The following is a 6,286-nucleotide window of genomic DNA, read 5'->3' as shown; positions in this document are numbered from 1 at the left end:
TTCCCACATCAGACTCCACCTGCTGTGGCCCTGTGCGTCTCTGCCTTTGTGCCCGACAACAATGCGGGGCAGAGAAAGGCCTGGGCGAGACCGCTGCCTGAGAGCCACACAAAGGAGCGAACCTGAGACCTGAGACCAAAACAGCCAACAAAACACTGCTTTAGAGAAAGCGACTCTCTGGGCATCGAGGCAGTGCCGATGTAAAAACACTTCGCCTATACCACCACCGTGGGGGAACCGGGTTCAACTCCTGCTAGCGGTAATTCTTGTCTTGTTCAGACGTTCCTACAGACACAATCGGCCGTGTCTGCGGGTGGGAAGCCGGAGGGGTATAAGAGTCGGTGCACTAGCGCCTCCTCTGGTCGGTCGGCGCGCCTGTTCAGGGGGGAGGTGAACTGTACCGGAGGAAGCAAGTGCTAGTCCACTATCCCCAGTAGAGGGGGTGGAGCAACGAGCAGGACAGCAGGGGGAAAATGCTGTGTGTGTGTGTGTGTGTGTGTGTGTGCATGCGCGTGTGCGTGTGTAGGTGTGTGTGTGTGTATGTGTGTGTGTGTAGGTGTGTGTGTGTGTGTGTGTGTGTGCGTGTGCGTGTGTGCATGTGTGTGTGAAAGCCCTTTGAGCCTGTCGCTGTCTTTAGTGCGGTTTGGTTTCTCCTTCGTTTTCTCCTCCACCTTTTCCTTTCTCCTTCCACAAGCAAAAGACCAGGCAAGAGCCAGTCTCTCCCCAGACTCAAATATGACGTTGAATCGCTGCGCTCCGCATACCACATAAGTGAGTCTGTGCCAGTTAACAGCCACTGCTGGTTTTGAAGGCGGGTTTGAAATTGAATGAGCGACAGGTCGTATCAGCGATGAGAGAGCGATTCGAAAAATGGCCTGCGCCTCCCGTGTCGTCTGATCGCAAAGTCGTTACGGATTGGAGAGGACTGAAGCCATCGCTGGCCAAGTGAACGGTTCCCTCCCATAACCAGCCCTCTGATACCGCTTTCAGACAGACACGGTTGTGGTTCTGGCTCTGGCTCCGTTCTGGAGTCTCAGAACCTTGGTGCTTTCTGGCGAACCAACCCGTGTTCACACCAGTTTAAGCGGAACCAAAGTGGGAGGACATTATTCGGTAGTCCTTCTTCAGTTTTTTAAGTTGATTAATTATTTGGTCTGGCGTTCGAGTGAACCCAGCCTTGGCCATCTCTTCCGCAAGTTCGGCATACGACTTGCCCTTTCTTGTACTGCTTTCTAGCTTTTCTTGAGATTCGGTAGATGCCCAAATCGCCACTAAACATTTGGTTTCCTCAGGAGACCACTGCAAAAAAAAAAAATCCATGTTGTCACTGCCTTCTTCTCCTTCCTGCTCATTTTCACAGCCTAGAATGAGACACGCCCACTGATGATGTCACGGTTCCCAAGGAAAAAACAACTATTTTTTGGTTCCGCTGAGAACCAACTTTTCAGGTTCCGAACCAATGATTTTTTCAGTCTGAACACGCCGGCCGGTTCAAATTTGGGTTCGGGAACCGGAACCGGCACGGAGCCCTGCCGGTGTGAAAGCCCTATGAGGGAAAGTGTCCCAGACCCAGAGAGATCTGCAGCATGCAGTAACGTAGTGTATCAGCGTAAGAACTCTCATGGGTCTGGCGTTGAGACTAGGCAAGAGCTGACGACACCATCGTGCCATTTGCTACTTTTTATCAGACATATTCTCGATTAGATTAGAAGTGGCTCTATTGTGAAACTGCCTAAGTGGTGAGTGATAGTGGTGTGAAAATGGTAGGCAAACGCTGCTTTGTTTCATGTATCTGGTTTGTATATCTGCAGTCCTCGGTCTCACGCAGGCGCACAACGTACACACATGCTAGCTGGCAACGTACACACATGCTAGCTGGCAACATACACACATGCTAGCTGGCAACATACACACATGCTAGCTGGCTGTGGTCTTTGTGGTGTGTTTTTGGCCCTAACAAAGTGCTGTTGGTGTGTTCCAGGCCTAGTCTCGCTTGCCAGACTTCCCTCCCTGCAGGGAGAGAAGTCTGGCTGCATGGAAACAGGCTGCTGGTGTAAGCTCTGTCATTGGTGGCGACCATTTCAGTCGGCAGCGGAAGAAAATCCCTTTCTGCTCCCTGCAAGCTCTGCTATTGGCTCCGACCCGCTCTGATTGACTGGCTGCGACCATATATGGATTTCCTTTCTGCTCCCTCCGTGACGAATCTGTCTATCTCAAATGCCTGCGCCGCTGTGAAACAACATCAACAATGCTAGCTCGTTGTTACACGCTGAAAATGATTGGATCCCCCGTTGTCGGCAGAGTGGGTAACTAGGTTAAACCAAACAGAGCATTTTTTCTTCGCAATCCCAGAATGGAGATCAGCGCTGCCAGACTCTCCCGGAAGGGAGGGAAGCCTGAAGACAGAGAATGTGGGAGTGTGAGCACGTATAAGGCCTCTTCTGGAAACATAAACAACAACATTGAACTAATACATGGAAGTGAAGAACTGGACAGACAGCGTTTTAAAATGTTATTGTGCATAAAAATAGCTTTATTTCCAATAAAAAATCAGAACCTGCATGCAGAAACCAATGATTCATTGACTTCTCCACTCCATTGGTGATTCACATGTGGTGTGTGTGACATTAAGCAGCAGAACATCTCTCCATGCCAAACGGACCAGACCTGGGACCAACTACCGTCTCAAACGCATTCCGCTACTTCTCTGGGATCCACTGGTCTTGTCTGAGACAGCCGAACCCGTTAGATTTCCCCTCTCAAAACGCACAACGAAATGGATTCAATTGCTGGTTCTGACTCATCAAATCCCATCAAAAAACTCATTTCCATCCAGCTTTTAACTCTGCAGACCAAAGCAACCGCTCCAGGTAATTGAGAAGAGTATAATTTGACATGCATTGGGTTCATTTTCCCGGGGTTGACCGATTCTCACCGACACAATGGAAACAATCAGACCGACCTGCAAAACTACAAATCCCGCCCACCTGCCACTACTGGCAGACTTAAGCAAACGACCCATACGAGTATTTTCCTGATTTTGTTTTTGTTGGTGGGATAGAAGGGCCTGGAACCTCTCAAGTAAACCTCGACTAAGGAAGGTTTTCCATGGGGCAGCAGGTTTACCCACACTGAAAACGCCCCTCCAAATTAATGTTTAGTCTAATTGCATTCCACCATGGCTGCTAAGAAATTAAGTTGACAAATCATCAAAATCAACCATACAAAGCGTACGGTTTCTGGTCCTACAGGGAAACGGACACAATTTCAACTGGTAATCAGCCCAGGTCTGCTCCTGATAACATGGCTCATCGGCACAACGTCCCCTGAACGACGAACGATTAACACCGACCACATAAGCAATCCTTCTACCGAAAACAAAAACAAAACATAAATACATAGCGCTTCAAAACCAAAAAGTCTAAAAGATAATAGAAACTCTTACAAAATAAAAAACAAAGTTTCAAAACTATTTGCTTCTGAGAATCTCAAACTAGTGTATATAAAACTTTTAAAATCACATATACAACAGCTTAAAAAGGGGGAAAACACCCCAACCTGAAAGAAGGCAATAAAAATATTTTGACAGTTAAATTAATACAAAAAAAAAGGGAACAGGTTGATACTACTGACAAAAACAAACAAGAAAACACTGGAGAACATTGAGGAGAGGATGAGTTAGTATTAGCATTGGTAGCATCAAAACAGCTTTCTCCAGACATGAGGAGAGCCCACTCTCATTGCAAGCATTTACAGTAAATCACATTAAAATTAAACGTTACTGGTGGGGGAAAAAAAAAAAAAAAACTAGAACAATTTGGCATTTAAATATTTGGTAGTTTGTTATGTTGTTGTTGTTGCCAGGAGGTGGCTAAGTACCAAGTTTAATGTTGTTCCCCCCGCCCCCATTGGCTATATACAAATCCTTGGTAGACCAGTCTGTGTGCTTTGCCTACAGCTGTCAAAGACACTTTATTTAGCTGAGAAAAGGTGAGCATCAAGCCTATTCATACCGGCTTGCTCATAGATCCAACAAGTAGATATAAAACTAGCAAACTGTCGCTGTAGCTTATTGGAAAGGCCTCGAACCCGTGGTTTTAAAACAAAATGTGTGTGTGTTCGCTTGAAAAGCACAGAACCCAAAAACTACCAGTTTCTCCGATTACCAAGCCAAAATCCTTCCCAACGGACAAAGGACCATTTAGGTCAAGTTGAAACGGTTGGTGGTCCATTCAAACGTTCTAGGAGCGCCCTGCTGTATAGTCGCACGTCATCCGATTCTGTGCCCAAGATCTCCGGTACCGAAACCCGACGTAACGTTAGCTTAGCCGCAAGCCCCATTATCGCTTTATTATCAACCACCGGCCAGCGGATTTCAAAGCCCAGGTTGGAAAGAGCGTGACTCGAACCGGTTACCTTTTGGTCACTCAGTGGCGTTTTAAGCCCGCCCAAGTGGTTACAGCATTAGGCTGCGGGTTTTAGCTAACGTAGCTAACAGCTAGCTAGCTAGTTAACATGCCAGCTCGTCCTCTCAAGTCACAGTCAAATTGACATAACATATCACTAGAGTGTTCCATTGAGTCGTACGTCATGATTCCATTTGAGCAAAAGCTTTTTTTTTTTTTTTACTTGAGCACAAAAGTAGGTCATTTGTTGAAAAAAATATGTGGCGAACAGTGTGGCTGATCAACATGGTCACGGCCGGACTCAGAAACAGAGAAATATCTTTAAAATGAGAACATACACTGTGGGGGGACTTCAATCTGAAAGAACAGCTAAATATCCACCATGTTGTTGACTCTTTGCTCCCTTCACACACACGATTGAGCAGTGTGTGTGTGTGTAGCACTGTGTGTGTGTGTGGAGCAGTGCGTGTGTGTGTGTGTGTGTGTGTGTGTGTGTGTGTGTGGAGCAGTGTGTGTGTGTGTGTGTGTGTGTGGAATGTGGGTGTGCCGCCCTGTAGGAGCATGTTGGTTTGAGTCCAGTCCAAATTCACCATCATAATAAGAAACAGACCCTGGAGGCACAGCAATAACAGTTACTATAGTGGTGACACAACTTCCAGGCAACGCTTTGCTATCCAAGTGTGTGTGTGTGTGTGTGTGTGTGTGTGTGACCTGGGTCATATAGTATTTAGTACTTTTTCTTCTGGCTTGGTTCAAGCTTACTTATCTGATGCTAGGTGCCATAATGATGGGATTTTCCCAACGTAGGGGAAAAACAAAATGAGGCAGAAAGTTATCACAGACTATCACAGGAAAGTTCTGCAATGGGAAATGTACCTGAATGATCTGCTGTGTGGGAAACTCGGCTCAACCAGACGTGAAGCACGGCTGGACCCAGGTCTGACGTGACCCGGTTCTGACGAGACCCAGGTCCGACGAGACCCAGGTCTGACGAGACCCAGGTCCGACGAGACCCAGGTCCGACGAGACCCAGGTCCGACGAGACCCAGGTCTGACGTGTCATGAAATGTGACGCCTTTTTTGTCTCTCACAGTCAGATTACATGTTCAGGCCTAACGGACGACCAAAAGTGTACCTCGATATTATCACAGCGATATGTTTTCAGATCAATATGGAAGTTAATTTCAACAACATAATTATGGACTTAATTCTTTCCCATCATGAATGAACCTTTAATTAAAAAAACAAAAACACATTTTTTTTCCTGAAATCTCGCTGCATAACGAGGATTTCTTTTAAAACAAAAACAAAAAAACAAGTTTAACTTAAAAAGACATGGGCTACAGCAATGTGAGGGGCTGCAGCACCGGATCAGAGTCCCAAAAACGGAGGTTCCGAGAAAAGCGAGCAGGGAAAATAAATAAGTGGACCGTCGATGTGTACCATAATGAAAAGAATGTCATGATGTGTACCGTTGTTACGGACACCAGTTGGCGAATTTCATAATGTGTACCATAATGAGAATAAACGTCATTGCACAGTGTTAGTGTTACAAAATGGAGGATGGCGGGGGGGGAGGTCGGGGGGTGTCCTCAATTGTAAAGTTCTGTTGTCATTTTCTTTTGAACATGGGGACAAGAAAGAATAGCAGGAAAAAACAGTTATCTTGCTGTGTAAATGGTCCATTCCTGTTGCTCCTTTTCCTTAGTTTGACAGAATCAAAAGACAAAACGGACAGTCCAACAAAAAAAGCGTCTTGATTGGTTAAAAAGAGCACCGACAAAACTAGTTTGAGTATCGGGGACGAGGAGTCAGTCAATCGATTGTGTTGTTGGAGCTTCTCTCCCGATCTGTCGTTTTTAGCGAGTATCGCTCCCGTC

Source organism: Poromitra crassiceps, assembly GCF_964638095.1.
Source record: "Poromitra crassiceps genome assembly, chromosome: 25".
In the NCBI taxonomy this organism is placed as follows: domain Eukaryota; kingdom Metazoa; phylum Chordata; class Actinopteri; order Beryciformes; family Melamphaidae; genus Poromitra; species Poromitra crassiceps.
The sequence above is the reverse complement of the archived record's forward strand: the minus strand, read 5'-3'. Positions refer to the sequence as shown.